This window comes from Nicotiana tabacum, chromosome 6, assembly GCF_000715075.1.
Source record: "Nicotiana tabacum cultivar K326 chromosome 6, ASM71507v2, whole genome shotgun sequence".
In the NCBI taxonomy this organism is placed as follows: Eukaryota; Viridiplantae; Streptophyta; class Magnoliopsida; order Solanales; family Solanaceae; genus Nicotiana; species Nicotiana tabacum.
The window spans coordinates 146,309,910-146,327,468 of NC_134085.1; the positions used below are offsets into that span (position 1 = coordinate 146,309,910).

At 39.7% G+C, this 17,559-nt stretch overlaps 1 long non-coding RNA gene across 1 annotated transcript; it reads left to right on the forward strand.

The window, feature by feature from the left end:
- The first annotated feature begins 1,965 nt into the window (after positions 1-1,965).
- On the forward strand, positions 1,966-5,349 carry LOC142181901 (uncharacterized). Its single transcript, XR_012710802.1, has 2 exons — positions 1,966-2,259; positions 5,077-5,349. It is a non-coding gene; the product is annotated as an uncharacterized LOC142181901 (long non-coding RNA).
- The last annotated feature ends 12,210 nt before the right edge of the window (positions 5,350-17,559 follow it).

Sequence of the window (17,559 nt, forward strand, 5' to 3'; positions counted from 1 at the left end):
CTGTTATTCTCCGAAGCATGTCCCCCCCCATCTTTACTTGTTTATTCCTGCTTTACTTTCCGCTGTATATTATATAACTGCACATGTTTATTTAGTGGTGTGGTCCTAGCCTCGTCACTACTTCGCCGAGGTTAGGCTAGACACTTACCAGCACATGGGGTCGGTTGTGTTGATACTACACTCTGCACTATGTGCAGATCTCGGAGCAGCTTTTGGACCGTAGTTGGAGGCTACCTTCAGTCCACGCAGAGATCCAAGGTAGACCTGCAGGCCTCCGCAGGCCCTGGCATCTCCTCTATCTTTTATTTCCTGTTTAAACTTTTTGCTTCAGAAACAGTGTGTCTTTTATTCTCGGACCATGTATTTAGTAGTCTTAGACCGTCTGTGATACTGTGACACCAGGTTTTAGGTGATTAAGGCTTAAATCGTTGTAATAGCTACAGATTCAGATTTTATATGTTGGGTGATTAAGGCCTCCGCAGGCCCAGGTTTTATATGTTATCGCTTTATATCTGTTAAAAAGAATTAATTGGATAATGGAGTAATTAGTTTAAAGGATTGGCTTGCCTAGCTCACATTAGTAGGTGCCATCACGACTCCCGAGGGTGAAAAATCCGAGTCGTGGCAACAACTCAACATGTCTGAACAACACATAAATAAGCATAGATGGGAGAAATGGGTCTATAATTCTCAGAACGAACGACCGGGTCATTACAGCTCTGCTTTAATATATTTGTGATGGTTATTTAAGTTGTTTGAAGAGGTATATATCAAATGTAAAGTGAGTGACCTCACAATAAAATCGTTGTTGGTACACCACTTGCTATTATTGCTAACCGTGTCATGCCTCTTGATATGATATTTGCAAGTAATGGATGACATAGAAATATTATTTTGATTCTGCCTGAGGCATTTACAAAGAGTAATCTCATTATACCAGAGTCGACTCTTTATAATATAGTCTTGAAAGCTTGTTTTTTATTAGGATTTAGCTTTAATCGTGCTTCTTCAGTCACTTGTAGCATTTTGATTCTTAATAATATACTAACCTTTTTACTTTGTGTTCTAACACTCTTTTTATGAAAAAAATTTATGTGTCCTAAATTTTTTTTAACTTGAATAAGAATTTTACTCATATAATGAATTTAAAATATAATTAAATTGGATTCTCTTGCTAAATAATTAATTAAAGGATATAATTATTTGGTGTTAAGATAAAAATAATTTATTGTATGTTGATTCAAATCTTAATATTGGTTCATCTCTTATTTTAAATATTTAATATTAATTATAATTTATCCACTATAAATTTTATTTTCAAAGAGTAAAAGATTGATATGACATTTCACTTTTAGATCTTTATGTTTGTAGAATCAATAGTGGTATTAACTCTTACCAACCATTTTTTTCTCTTTCTCACACATTTATATTCTTAAATATTTTCTTAGTTGTTGTTTAATAATTTGGTATTTTTCAATATTACATGAAAAATTAATAAAAAAATTATTATTTGAGTAGGAAAATAATTCATGTAGACATGTGATTTTTGACCCTCCGCATGATTTTTTATATTTTAGCATATAAATATTTAATTTAGGCCTAATATCGTTATTTCAACTAATTTTGACTCTTTTACTTTATTTTATTACGGAAAATAAAATTACAAAAAAATAGTTTCATTAATGTTTTGTAGTCATTTTTAATCTTAAAAAATACCAAAAATAGTTTTTTTTTTAACAGTCAGACTTATTTTAATAGTTATTTTACTCAAGTAGTATTAATTAATAAATGAGATTGTATTTTTAGTCTCGTTCGCAGGAAAAGTATAAAACTTGGGCTCGAGCAACCCATTTTTAGGCCTAATTTTGAACTTAGCCCATAATTCCTAGACCCATACCCCCTAACCTAAAATATCCTATAAAACAATTAGACTCTAAGACACTAAGGAAAGGAGCAAAAACAACACAAAAAATTAGACCTATACCTACACCCTAAGAACTCTAGAATGAGCCGCAGCTGAAGCCATCAGCTCTAACTTAACTACTTGGCAGAATCTTGCCAAAATTCAACGCCCCTCACTCCCTGCAAATTCCCACAAGCCAACCCCCCAAGAAGACAATCGGCCACCCCTTTTAATTCCCCATCCCCCTCGCTAGAGAACGAAAAAGAAAACTAGCCGCAGACACACATAGAGGGACGACAGTCTCTTTAAAAATGAAAGAGAAGACCAGCCGCTAAAGAAAAATTAATCCAGCTTCGGTAAGTTTTCTATCCAGCTTTCAATATGTGCAGGTGTAAATTAATCTTTATATTAAAGTTGATATGTACATTTTATTGGTTGGAATAATCTGAATCGAAAGGAGTGCTAATGTTTGTTTTAGCGATGATCTTTTGGTGTTTCCATCTTCAAATTAAGTAGCCTCAGCTATCTCTTTGTGTGTGTGATTTTAAATCTTAGAAACATTGCATTGGATCGAAGCTAGCAAGTTTTTCTTTTAAAAAAAAAGTGGCCATTTCCTGTTCATTAGTTTTAGCATTTTTAATTCAAGGTTAAATGGTTGCATGACTAGTTATAAGAATTAATTGTAGTTTTTGTCTTATCTTTGGATAGTGATCTGCACATAATTGAGTTAAATCTTATTAGCTAGAGTCTTATATCATTCCACAACAATTTCCCTAATTCAAGGCCTCGCAATAATTTCAAAGATTAGGAAAATAATTCAAATACGCTTGTGGCTTTAGGCACGCAATTAGATTATTACAACTATGGGTACGGTTCCCGTAACGTGGTTGTGACACCTAATTTTAAATTAGATTAAAGTAGGAGCATCTTTAGTTTGCCTCCAAAAAAATACAAATCTTTTCCTTTAAAAATAATTTGAGGTGCGTCATACACAAATAAAATCCTATAATCTATGGCCCTCACATAAATACAAACATTAGTCTGCAAAACGCCTTGAATTTTCGTAACGTTAATTAAATAAATTGTCATAGCTATGGGTACGGTTCCCGTGACGTAGTTGTGACGCTTAACTACTAAAATCTTGGGGTACATTTATGTGGCCCGGCCCCAATTTAATCTTAATAAAATAAATACGTTGTGGATCGTGGGTACGGTTCCAGTGACATGATTCACAACGTGTAATCAATAATTAGTTGTATAACAGTTGGATTATTAAAACCGATTTTAAAAAAGAGTTTAAAATGCACATAGGTCTCAAAGATGTTTTAAAATCAAATAAATAGGCCAGTATTAATAGTTGAGCGACTGTGCCAAAACCACGGAACTCGGGAATGCCTAACACCTTCTCCCAGGTTAACAGAATTCCTTACCCAAATTTCTGTGTTCGCGGACTGTAAAACAAAGTCATATTTTCCTCGATTCGGTATTTTAAACCGGTGACTTGGGAAACCAATAAACTATCTAAAGTGACGGCTTTGAATTTAACATAAATGATCCCGTTTCGATTGTCACTTAAATTGGAAAAACTCTCCTATAACCTTTCGGGGGTAGAAAAAAGAGGTGTGACAGCTCTGGCGACTCTGCTGGGGACAAGAACCCAGAATCTCTGGTTCAGGGTTCAAGATTTCGAACTTAGAATAATTGTTATATTTGGCTTTGTTTATTACCTGGTTTTAATTACATGTTTGGGCCTAATGTGCTAAATCTTGCTTTTTACCGCTTTGATATTATCCGAACTATATATAAACTGCTACGAAACCCTTCTCTTCTCACCTTCGGGGATGTGCACGCTGGCGTGACTCCTCTTCTGTTAGTGTCATACCTTAAATTAGGAAAAGGCTCGGACAAGTTACAAAACCGGATGGCCTTTTGGTTTCCAGTACGTAGCCCCCCATCGGCTCGAGTTGTCCGCTCGGGTACACAAGTCTAGAACAACATACCCAAGTTTTAAACTTAGAATAACTCAGCTTCATGACGGATCCTTAGTAGGAACGCTTGTTTGCATCATATGCATTTGACTTTGGAGACTCAACACAAGGGTTGGGTCCGTCTAGGACAGATGTACCTAAAAAAAAGACCATCCCGATGCATCCTATGTGCTACACTTTTGCAATTTTCAAGGGTAAAAGGGTCATTTGGCGGACCAATAATAGTTGAGGAAAAATAAAAATAAAAGAAAAAGAGAGGGTGAAGTGTGAAAAATAAAGCAAGTAGGGCCCAATTATGTTTTTAGTCACATTTTTATTAAGAACAAGAAAAAAAAATGAACAATTCAAAAAAAAAGATTTTGTACCTTTTTTATCATTTTTCGAAGATCAAAAATTAAAAAAAAGGAAAAGAAAATCCAAAAAGAAAAAGAGTTTACATGTTTCATCATTTTTCAAAAAAAAGAGAAAAAAAAACATATTTTTCTATAAATTAGTTTGTTGTTTTTTTTAATTCTCGCCTGTATCCAATCTGCCCGAACTACGCATACCTGATCCTCGTCTTTCGGGGCGTGATACGTAGGCAACCCACATAGGGTCCGGTCTTCCTAGTAAGTCTTAGGTTTTTGGCTTCGCGAGGTCGTAGCCAAATCTTGCATGTCTAGCCACTTTTGGCCACATCGGTCATTATGCAAAATATGGCTATTTTTGCAAAGTGGTTTGTTTCATTGTCTGGAGTCTTGAATTCACAATTAGGTGTCTCTTTACTTTATAGGTCCGTCCTTGTCAAAATTGCATGTCGAGCCGCTTTTGGCCACATAGGCCATTTTGCAAAGTGGGGTTATTTTCGCGAAAGTGGTTCAATTACCCCATGTTTTAGAGTTCTAAGTCCACAACAAGATGTTCTCTCTGTTCAAGGTCCATTCTGTTGGATTTGCATGCTTAGCCATCTTTTGGCCACATTGGCCATTTCTACAAAATCGGTTATTTCTACAAAAGTAATTTTTCCATGTCTTAGAGGTCACCTTTGTTGAGTTTGCATTTCTAGCCGTCTTTTGGCCATGTTAGCTATTTTGCACAATCATGTCTTGCATGTGTAACAGGGAGTGTTATTGTCTCACATAGTGTTCTAAATTCTTAACTCTATTTGGCTTTAGTTTCTTATGCAGGTATAAATCTACTTAACAGAATTTGAGCATGACAAACACCCCAGGACCGCCTGGTCAGGACCATTGCATCCAGGAGTTTCTTAAGGAGGAATTTTTTATATTTTGAGTCTGTTTCTTTTATGATGTCTTGTACTTTATAGTTATGTCCAGTAGCAATGATCTTTTAGTTGGTGTCGGAGTTTGTCGTAGTATAGTTGAGTTGAGTTTCTCATTATCCTATTTCCTGTTTTTGTTTTGAAAATCAAAAAACGTTGTAAATGAATAATCCAAAAAAGATTTTTATTTTTTCTTAGTTTAATTTATCCATTACTTTTCAAGAACTACGCTTGGTCTGATTCATGAGGGACATGATACGTAGGCAACCTACATAAGGTTCGATTGATTCTTTTTTATTTATTTAAAAGAAAAAGGAAACAAAAAGAAAAAAAGAGAGGTGAAATTATGGGATGTGAGAAATGAGAAAAGAAAAAGTGATAATTAGAAGGAAAATGAGCGAGCCAAGAAGTGCTAGGAAAGCAAAGAAAAGAGAAGGTTGAATTGAACAAATGGGGATGATGCCAAGTGACCGTGTGACCGTCGAAGTCATTCTTGAACCATTACTTGTTGCTAGGTGCATTGCATGTAATGTGATATTTTTAGCTGTTAAATGCCCTAACGCTAACGTGATGACCTCATTTTGTTCCTTTTATTATAAAGCAGAAAGGGTGGTTGGTTTGTGGTTCTTAAAGTGGTAACTTTTCTCTATAACATAAAGTTAAAAGGCAATGGCAGATGACAACAGAACTGAGTTAGTTGATACGGTTGCCCAAAAGCAATTGGTTGAACATGACAATGGGTTGGTTGAAGAGGTGAGGATGTTAAGACAACACATGGCGGACATGTATCGGGCTTGGATGACTGGGAAGGCACCACCTCCACCACCACCTACCTTCCTAGATGATACCCTTTCCCAAACTCCGGTCATAGTGCCAGATGATTCCCCATACTCTCCAGATTTTCCCGCTTATCACAGCTTTCCCAACCACCCTAGTAGCTCCATCACTCGTCCTCCAACTACCTTTCCCAAAAAGTGCCCTTTTGTCCTATCCACTACCTCCACGATCACAACTTCTCAACAACCTCTCCTCAGGTCCAACAATGAACACCAATTCAACCCCCTTGATGCCCAATACTACCTCTTAGAGGTTGCCTACAAGGTCCCTAACTCATACAATCACAGCTTTTGGAATGAGCCTCATGTTGAAAATGAAAAGTTCACAGGAAAAGAAGGGAGAGATGAGATATCGAGGAAGCTGAAAGGTATAGAACAATCCTTAAGGAGCATGCAAGGGATGGTAAATTAGACTAACATGTCTTACAATGACTTGTGTATGTTCCCTGATGTTCATCTGCCCGCGGGGCTTAAAATGCCAAAGTTTAACTGGTATGATGGGCGTGGAGATTCACTAGCCCATCTGAGGGATTACTGTAGTGAAATAAGAAGTGTTGCTAATGGCGTATTTCAGTGAGAGCCTGACTGGGGCAGCCTTGGAATGACATACACGTCAAGATGTCAATAAGTGGCATGCATGGGATGACATGGCTCAAGATTTTGTTCGACACTTTCAGTATAATCTAGACATTATCCCAGACCGCTCCTCCCTATCTAAGATGGAAAAGAAACGAGAGGAAAGTTTTAGGGAGTTTGGACTCAGATGGAGGGAACAAGCGGCTCGGGTCAGTCCCCCGATTGGTGAAGAAGAAATGGTTGAGCTTTTCCTACAAGCCCAGGATCGACTTATTTTAGTCATTTGATTCCAGCTTTGGTTAAACCTTTCAATGATGTGGTAAAAATGGGGAAGATGGCAGAGAAAGGAATCAAGTCAGACAAAATCATGAGTTATTCTATATTGAAAGATACTACAGAAGACATTCAGAACATCTCAGTAAGTCTGGGTGGAAGAAAGAGAAATAGAAAAGATGTTGCTGAGCCCCACCAATGATGGGATCCAGTGGGCATTCCTGCTCAATGCTTTCAGCCTTAATACCGACCCTATAAATATCCCCAAGCTCCACATAATCCACCCAAGTATTATCCTCCAAACAACGTCTGACCATCTGTCCAACCACTGGGTCATTCCTCATGGCGAGCGCCGGCACCGCATAATGCACTTTTGCCTTCACAATATTTTCGAGATCTAACAACCCTAGAAAACTAGGGCATGGAGGGAAACAAAGGAAAAAAGATAATTTCACGCCCATAGGAGAATCCTACACCAACTTGTTTGAAAAGTTAAAACATTCTGGCCTGATTGAGCCGCTCCTCGGCTACATGCCGGACCCATATGCAAAAGGATTTGATCCTACTGTACGATGCATATACCACTCTAATGTCCAAGGGCATAGCATTAAAGATTGTCATGCTTTGAAAAGGGAAATAGAAAGAATAATTCAAGAAGGAATAATTGTGGTTTAAGGCAGTAATACCCCAAGTGTCACACATAATCCTCTATAGGTACGTGACAATGCACAGACTGTTGGGATGGTTTGCAATGACGAAGGGTTGGCCAAAGGAGTCAATGAGCCACTTGGTGAAGTTAATGATATTGAAATTGGTAATGGTCTTGGTAATATCGATATGGAACTCAGTGGCTAAGATGCCGAGCTTGGTAATTGGAAAGACGTTACTTTCTTGGCTAGCCAGGGAGGAGTCTTGGTGGTTCATTTTGTTATCATTTCTATTGTCGGGATTATTTCAGGGTTGTAATCTGGATATTGTCTTGTGACTCAAACCCTTCTATCCTTTTATTTTACCTAGTTTCTTTAGTCGTAGTAATTCATTTAATATTATCTAGGTTTGTTCCAGAGTTCTACCCCAGTTTATTTTGCTTGTCTTGTTGTTCAAACCCTTTCACCATCTGTCTAATGCAATTTCCTATTTTCTGTTATTTTTTGTCATTTTTTTGTTTAGTTCTCTTCTCCTTTTATAATTTTTTTTCTCATGCTAGCTCTAGTGACATGACATGCATGCATAATTCTAGGCCTGGTCTTAAAGTTAGTTTAATCATGAAACAATTTTGAAGATGATAGGGACATTTGACGGAAATAAGTATAGATTTGGACATTTTGAGATCACTTGAAGGCCGAACCATGTGAAACTGGGGCAGATAATTTGGGAAGTTAATAGGATGACAATAATTCGCTAAAGGAGAGTGCATCCCGGATGATATGAAGCGAGCAACTTTGAGTTCAAGTGCATCTCAAGTAACAAGATAAAGTGAAGAAAGTTTTCTCCGAATTGACGGAGGATATCCATTGTGAAAAAGGAATCACCCAACGAGGGTTCTGTACTTGACAAGGCGCTAAAGAAAAGTGGAAGGCATATCAGTGATATCAATGCCGAAGCCGCAAAAGAAATATTGTGCATGATCTTCAATTTTCATTTCAAGTTGCATGTGTTGTACTTGGCATTGTCAGAGATTGGGAGGCCCTCTTTCAGCTACCCAAACACTTATACCATTTGATACTCTTTTGAGCTTGTACTGATTTCTTTGACCTCCCCTCTTTTGGAATCAAGTTAGAGTAAAAAAAAAAAGAGTTTATGTCCCCGTAGGTTTATTTTAAAAGGTTCATTCCAAAAGGGAAATAAAAAAAAAGAGAAAAATAGAGATAAAAAAAGGAAAAAAAAAAGAAAAAGGAAAAGAAACAAAGAGAAAAAGGAAAAAGGAAAATAGTAACAAGATAGTATCTCTGTGAACTACGTTTGACCTGATTCTTGTCACCACAAGATACGTAGGCAGCCTTACGGTTCGGTCATACTAAATAAAATATTTCATAATCTCACGAAGTCGAGAGTGGGGCAGTCTTTCTTAGTAAAAAGAAAAGAAAAAAGAGAATCAAATTCCCTTGTTTTAGAAATTGGGGCAAAGTTTTTAGGATGGGGGGTACATTTATGTGGCCCGGCCACAATTTAATCTTAATAAAATAAATATGTTGTGGATTGTGGGTACGGTTCTCGTGACATGATTCGCAACGTGTAATCAATAATTAGTTGTATAACAATTGGATTATTAAAACGGTTTTAAAAAAGAGTTTAAAATGCACATAGGTCTCAAAGATGTTTTAAAATCAAATAAATAGGCCAATATTAATAGTTGAGCGACCGTGTCAAAACCACGGAACCCGAGAATGCCTAACACCTTCTCCCGGGTTAACAGAATTCCTTATCCGGATTTCTGTGTTTGCGGACTGTAAAACAGAGTCAATATTTTCCTCGATTCGGGATGTTAGACTGATGACTTGGGACACCAATAAAATATCCCAAGTGACGACTCTGAATTTAACATAAATGATCCCATTTTGATTTTCACTTAAATTGGAAAAACTCCCTTATATCCTTCCGGTGGTAGAAAAATGAGGTGTGACAATTTATATATAATATAAAAAGATATTATCGTGGGTTTTTTCTCAATTTCAACTCTTTATGTAGTCCATTTAATATATTTTTATTTTTTGTTTGGTATTGAACATTATGAAGTGGCAATGTATTGTAAACACGGAGGATTCTTATGAAATTAATTTTATTATGAAAAATTAATTAAAAAATATTATTTGAGTAGGAAAATAATTCATATATAATATAAAAAGATATTATCGTGGGTTTTTTTCTCATTTTTAACTCTTTATGCAGTCCATTTAATATATTTTTATTTTTTATTTAGTATTGGACATTATGGAGTGGTCATGTATTGAAAATACAGAGGATTCTTATGAAATTAATTTTATTAAATCTTCCTGCATATTTTTAATAAGAATTTAAAAGATAAAATTTATTAATTATAAAATCTTAAATATTAAAAATTAGCAAAGAAGGTATTGTAGTCCAAAAAATAAGTTATTGCAGTTATATTCTTTCCCTATGAGTTCTTGCGCTTAATATTTTAGAGCTATTTTGGTATATTAATATTGTATTTATGCTTTTATAATAAAATTGGCTCTCCTTTTCTAAATGGATTTTGACAATATAATACATTCTTAAATTAAATTAGTAATAGGACGTTATAATACGTTGTCGAATTAAATTAGTAATAGAACGTTATGAATTAGACCGCTCGAAAGTAATTATACTAATAGCAATATGAAATGACTGGAAGCTTTGAAATTTTGGAAAAAGATATTCACTATTTCACTATCTTTGACTGTTGTCATCTTTACTCTAAAAGTTATTTTATTGTTTTGAAGTTCTTTTATCAAATTATCTTGTTTGAGAATATGCTTAATATAATATCCCTTAATTTATGCTTAGTGTGACAGCAGCTATTTGGAACTTCTATGCGAATTTGAGATTCTGGCTCTCAAAAATGATGATACATAATTGTGAAGTCCCTTTTGTGCGACAGAAATACCATGATGTTGTAGAGTTAACTGTTACATAGTATGATATTATTAGTGTCAAACTTTTTATTGCAAATGTCTTCCCTGTGTGCATTTGCGTTTCTTATTAGCCTCCGGTTTTCCAGTTTTAATTTGACCTCTTTGTGTTGACAGATGGTGTTGTGAGTGAGATTTTAAATGCTTTCTTAGTAAAGTATGGAAAGCAATGAGATGGGAGAGAAGCTCCTAAATGTCACGACCCTAAACCCAGACCCAATTATGATGGCGTTTCTCGTGAAGACAAGGCCAGCCGATATACAATCAATTCATTTTAAGCAATTAAAATAATACAAATTAAGTCTTTAACATAGAAATAATCCCAAAGTAAAGGTGAATAAGACAATTTGCGGAATAGATACAGCCCGACATCGGGATGTCACCAGTCATGAGCATCTACTAACCGATTTAAAACATGAAGAGTCTACATAGTCAATTACAGAACTAAAATAAGAGAAAAATGAGATAGGGGAGAAGCACTGGGCTGCGAACGCCGAGCAGCTACCTAGTGAACTCCGAAATCTGCTGGAATCTCTCAATCCTCGCCAGCAGGACCTGAAGCGCCTGAATCTACACAGGGGGTGCAGGGAGTAAAGTGAGTACTCCAACTCAGTGAGTAATAATAATAAATGAAGACTGAGCGATAAGAAATCACGTAAAGACACATTAGCATGCTGTAAAGAAGCAGTATAGAGCCAGTAAAAGCAAGGAAACAGTGAAAACATATAAAGTCACCTTAGTTCAGTTTAAGCTTCTTTAAAATACCTTTTTAACAGTTAAGCAAATAAATGACAAGCATCTAGAAAAGATAACACACAAAGGACTGCCCCTAGGGCACAATACCAACAGAATCAGCCCCTCGGGCAACACATGGAACAATACCAGCCCCTCGGGCTATATCTCATATCACAATGGGTACCCGCGCTAACTGGGGATGTACAGACTCCGGGAGGGGGCCCTTACGGTCCAAGAGAAATATCAAGTCATCTCGTGGCATAATCAATAGGCTCTCAGCCTCATATCAACAAGCCACCTCGTGGTGTACAATCTCAGGCCCTCGGCCTTATAATCAAAAATCAGTGTATCCTCACAACATAGGCACTCGGCCTTACTCAGTCAGAATCTTATAAGCCACTCGGGAAACAGTAAAATATGATGCTCAGCTCAAATTATTATTTAGAATATCATTTAATGTGTTAAAACAGAGTAAACATGGTTGAGTTATGAAAACAGTAGAATATAACATGACTGAGTACAAGTATAAAGTCAAAACAGTGAACAATATCAGTAAAAATCTTCTAAGGGTCCAAATAGTTGGCACGAGGCCCAAATATGGCATTTGGCCCAAAACATGATGATAGTAAACAGTTTTCAATCAAATACGCGGTAAAACAGTCATTCAGGATGGACTAAGTCACAATCCCCAACGGTGCACGACCCAACGCTCGTCATCTAGCGTGTGTGTCACCTCAATATAGCACAACGATGTGAAATCCGTGGTTTCATACCCTCAGGACAACACTTACAATTATTACTCACCTATATCCGTTCCAAATCTCTATCCCACAATGCCTTTGCCTCTCGAATCGGCCTCTGGATGCTCCAAATCTAACCAAAATCAGTGCAAACCAGCAAAATATGCTAAGGGAACAAAGCCCACTCGAAAGAAATCAAATTACAACATAAATCCTGAAATTGGCCAAACTCGATCACACATAGAACCGATAAACAAAGCAATAAGAAGCAGAAATAGGGAAAACGGAGCGGTAACTCATGAAACGACCGGCCGGGTCGTTACATCCTCCCCCTCTTAAACAAATGTTCGTCCTCAAACGAGTCAAGAAATAAATATAAAGCCTCAAATAGGTGAGGATATTTGCTCGGAATCTCCCGCTCGGTCTCCCAGGTAGCCTTCTCCACGGGCCGACCTCTCCACTACACTTTCACTAAAGCTATATCCTTTGATCTCAACTTTCGAACCCGATGGTCCAAAATAGCTATTGGTTCCTCATCATAAGTCAGATCACCACCTAACTGAACTGTGCTGAAATCCAGAACATGAGATGGATCCCTAATATACTTTCGGAGCATAGAGACACAAAATACCAGATGCACACTCGACAAGTTGGGTGGTAAGGCAAGCTCATAAGCCACCTCCCCAATCCTCCGAAGCACCTCAAAAGGCCTAATGAACCGAGGACGCAATTTACCCTTCTTCCCAAATCTCATAACACTATTCATGGGTGAAACCTTCAACAAAACATTCTTACCAACCATGTAGGACACATTTGAACCTTCCTATCAGCATAACTCTTTTGTCTCGACTGCGTTGTACGAAGCGTTTCCTGAATTACCTTTACCTTTTCCAAAGCATCCTACACCAAGTCTGTCCCCAATAGCCTAGCCTCACCTGGCTCAAACCAACCAATTGGAGACCTACACCGCCTCCCATACAAAGTCTCATATGGAGCCATCTGAATACTCGACCGATAGCTATTGTTATAAGCAAACTCTGCGAGCGGAAGAAACTGATCCCATGGCCCTTCGAAATCAATGACACAAGCACGCAACATGTCCTCCATTATCTGAATAGTACGCTCGAACTGCCCGTTCGTCTAAGGGTGAAAGGTTGTGCTCAACTCTACCTGAGTACCCAACTCTCGCTGCATGGACCTCTAAAAATATGAAGTAAACTGAGTGCCCCTATCTTAAATGATGGAAACTGGGACACCATGCAAACGAATAATCTCCCGGATATAGATTTCTGCCAACCGCTCTGAAGAGTAGGGAGTACACACAGGAATGAAGTGCGCAGACTTGGTCAGTCGATCCACAATCACCCAAATAGCATCGAACTCCTTCAAAGTTCGTGGGAGCCCAACTACAAAGTGTATAGTGATCCGCTCCCACTTCCACTCTGGAATATCCATCTGCTAAAGCAAGCCACCCGGTCTCTGATGCTCATATTTCACCTGCTGACAATTGAGACAACTAGTTACAAATCCCACAATGTCCTTCTTCATTATCTTCCACCAATAATGCTGTCTCAGATCCTATATATCTTCGCGGCACCCAAATGAATGGAATATCGTGAGCTATGGGCCTCCTCCAGAATCAACTCTCAAAGCCCATCTATATTGGGCACACATATCCAGCCCTGCATCCTCAACACCCCATCATTATTGATAGTCACATATCCGGCATCATCGTGTTGAACTCTGTCCTTAAGGACAAGAAAATAATGATCATCATACTGGCGCTCTCTGATGCGATCATATAAGGAAGACCGAGAAATCACACAAGCCAATACCCGACTGGGCTCCGAAATATCCAACTCACGAACCGATTGGACAAGGCTTGAACATCAACCGCTCTCTCCCCAACTAGAATATATGCCAAACTCCCCATACTCACCGCCTTCCGACTCAAAGCATCGGCCACCACATTGGCCTTCCTCGGATGGTACAATATAGTAATATCATAATTCTTTAGCAACTCCAACCACCTCCGCTGCCTCAAATTGATATCCTTCAGCTTGAACAAGTGCTGGAGGCTACAATAATCAGTAAACCCCTCACAAGACATACCATACAAATAATGCCTCCAAATCTTCAACGCGTGAACAATGGCAGCCAACTCCAAATCATGAACAGGTTAGTTCTTCTCATAGGGCTTCAACTGGCGAGAAGCATAAGCAAGAACTCTACCCTCCTACATCAACACGCACCCAGTATTAACTCTCGAAGCATCACAATACACGGTATATGAACTTGAAGTGGATGGCAAAACTAACACTGGAGCCTTGCTCAAGGCTATCTTGAGCTTCTGAAAGCTCTCCTAACACTCGTCCGACCATAAAAATGAAGCACCCTTTTGAGCCAACTTGGTCAAGGGCGATGTTATAGATGAGAATCCCTGAACAAACCGGCGGTAATAACCCTCCAAACCAAGAAAGTTGTGAATCTCTATGGCTGAGGACGGTCTGGGACAACTCTGAACCGGTTCTATCTTCTTCGGATCAACCTGAATACCCTTGCTGGACACTATGTGCCCCAAGAAAGCCACTGAACTAAGCCAAAACTCACACTTGGAGAACATTACATAAAGCTTCTCCTCCCTCAATCTTTGCAACACAACTATCAAATGCTTCTCATGCTCCTCCTGACTGTGAAAATACACCAGAATATCATCAATGAAAACTATGACGAACGAGTCGAGATAAGGCCGGAACACGTTGTTCATCAAATGCATGAACGTTGTTGGGGCATTGGTCAGCCCAAAAGATATCACCAAGAACTCATAATGATCATATTGGGTCCTGAAAATCGTCTTAAGAATATTCGAGTCCCTGATCTTCAACTGGTGATAACCTGAATGGAGATCAATCTTGGAGAACACTCCCGCTCCCTGAAGCTGGTCGAATAAATCATCAATGCGAGGCAAAGGATACTTGTTCTTGATTGTTACTTTGTTCAACTGCCTATAATTAATGCACATCCTCATAGTGCCATCCTTCTTCTTCACAAATAGAACCGGCGCACCCCAAGGAGACATACTCGGCTGAATGAACCCCTTATCAAGGAGTTCCTAAAGTTGCTCCTTCAACTCCGCTGGTGCCATACAATACGGTGGAATAGAGATGGGCTGAGTGCCTGGTACCAGGTCAATACCAAAATTAATATTCCTGTCCGGTGGCATGCCCGGTAGGTCGGCAGGAAACACATTGGGAAAACCCCTCACAACTGGAACAGAATCAATACTAGGAGTCTCTGTACTGACTTCCCTCACAAAGGCTAAATACGAAAGACAACCCTTCCTAACCATACGCTGGGCCTTCAAGAACGAAATCACCCTACTGGGAACACCCGGCATAGCCAATGTCACTGTCGTAGAATGAAAGTCGAGAATAGCATGACATGGAGATAGTCAATCCATGCCCAAAATGACATCGAAATCTACCATACATAACGATAAAAGATCCACATGGGTCTCCAGACCCCCAATAGTCATTACACATGACCGGTACACACGGTCTACAACAACTGTATCGCCCACCGGAGTAGATACATGAACAGGTAAAACAAAAGACTCACGGGGTGTATAACGAGCAAATTATGATGACACATAAAAATAAGTGGAACCAGGATCAAATAATATAGAGATATCTCTGTGGCAAACTGAGACAATACCTGTGATAACAGCATCGGAAGTAATAGCATCGTGTCTAACTGGAAGTGCATAGAAATGGGCCTAACCGCCACCTGATCGACCTCCCCCTTCTAAGGCGACCCCTAGCTAACTGACCTCCACCCCTAGCTGGCTGGGTAGGTGGTGGTGAAGTAACTGGCGCTGAAGTCGATGGCTGACTCCTCTGCTGAGATGAACCAGCAAGACGATGAGGACACTGCCTCCACATATGACCCATCTCTCCACACTCATAGCAACTCCCGGGTGCTGGAGACGGGGAGTGAAGGGAACCCCTAGCATCGGAATGACTAGCATATGCACCTGGCATAGAAGAGCCCTGAACCGATGGAGCACAGGACGAACTCTAAGCTGGAAGGGAACCAAGTTATGACTGGACCTGATGAGAACTGTGAGAACCATGACCCGTTGACGCCCCATGATAACCTGGGCAAGTTGGCTGAGCATGCCTGAATGAACGGCCTTTGTCGTGCTGAAACTGACCTCTCGAAGGAGCACCACCATAACTACCAGATCCCCGAGGCCTCTTGGCCTCCCTCTCATCTCGCTCCTGGCAACAAACTGACTCAATCTCACGAGCAATGTCTACAACCTCCTCAAAAGTAGCACCAGACACCCTCTCCCTGGTCATGAGAATACAAAGTTGATATGTGAGGACATCAACAAACCCTCTAATCCTATCTCTATCTTTCAGAACCAACCAAATAGCATGACGAGCTAAATTTGAGCCTCATCTCATATTGCGTCATAGTCATCTCTCCCTGATGGAACCACTCGAACTGCCTGCGCAGCTCCTCTCTGTGAGACTGCAGAATATACATCTCCAAAAAGAGAACGGAAAACTGCTGACAGGTAAGGGGTGCTGCACCAACAGGCCTACGCCTCTCATAAGCCTCCCACCAAGTGAAGGCGGCTCCAGAAAACTGAAAAGTAGTGAAAGCGACCCCGCTGGTCTCCAGAATACCTACTGTATGAAGAATCCTCTGACATTTTTCCAAGAAACCCTGGGCATCCTCGCCCTCTACACCACTGAAAGTCGGAGGATGAAGTCTACCAAACTTCTCCAACCTGCGGTACTCGTCCTCTAGCATGGCAGGAACTACATAGTCCTAAGCAGCTGCAACCAGTTGGGCTGGATGTGCCCCCCCCCCCCCCCCCGTGTCTGAAGTCCCTACACGACCTGCTCAGGTGTGCGAGTGACGTGAGTCTGAGTGCCTCCCCCGGCCTGAGAAGTAGCTACGGCTGTAGTAACTGAAACCCCTGGAGCTAGGCCAGTGCATACTGATAAAATCTGTGCCAAGGCCTCCTAAAGACCCGGAATCACAATGAGCACAGCTGGTGCCTGAGCTGGTGCTACTGGAGCGCCCATAACTAAGACCTGATCCTGAACTGGGGAGACTGGTGGATTTGCAGGTGTTGCCTTAGCTGCCATGCGGCCCACTCCCCTGCCCCTACTACGACCACGACCGTGTCCTCGACCTCTAGTGGCCACAGCTGGTGGTACTAGTGGTCGTCCTCTTGACCGGTAGCACGTATCCTCACCATCTGTAAGAGAATAGAATAACAGAAATTTAGCCTCGGATCAACAGATTTGCACGATAAGAATTTCAAGAATATGAAGTTTTTCCTAAAGGTTCTGCAACCCCTCGAGGATAAATACAAACATCTCTGAACCGATCCGCGAGACTCTACTAAACCTGCTCATGACTCGTGAGACCTATGTAACCTAGCTCTGATACCAACTTGTCACAACCCTAAACCCATAACCGGTCGTGATGGCGCCTCTCGTGAAGACAAGGCCAGCCGACACACATCTAATTCATTTTAAGCAATTAAAATAATACAAATTAAGTCTTTAACATAGAAATAATCCCAAAGTAAAGGTGAA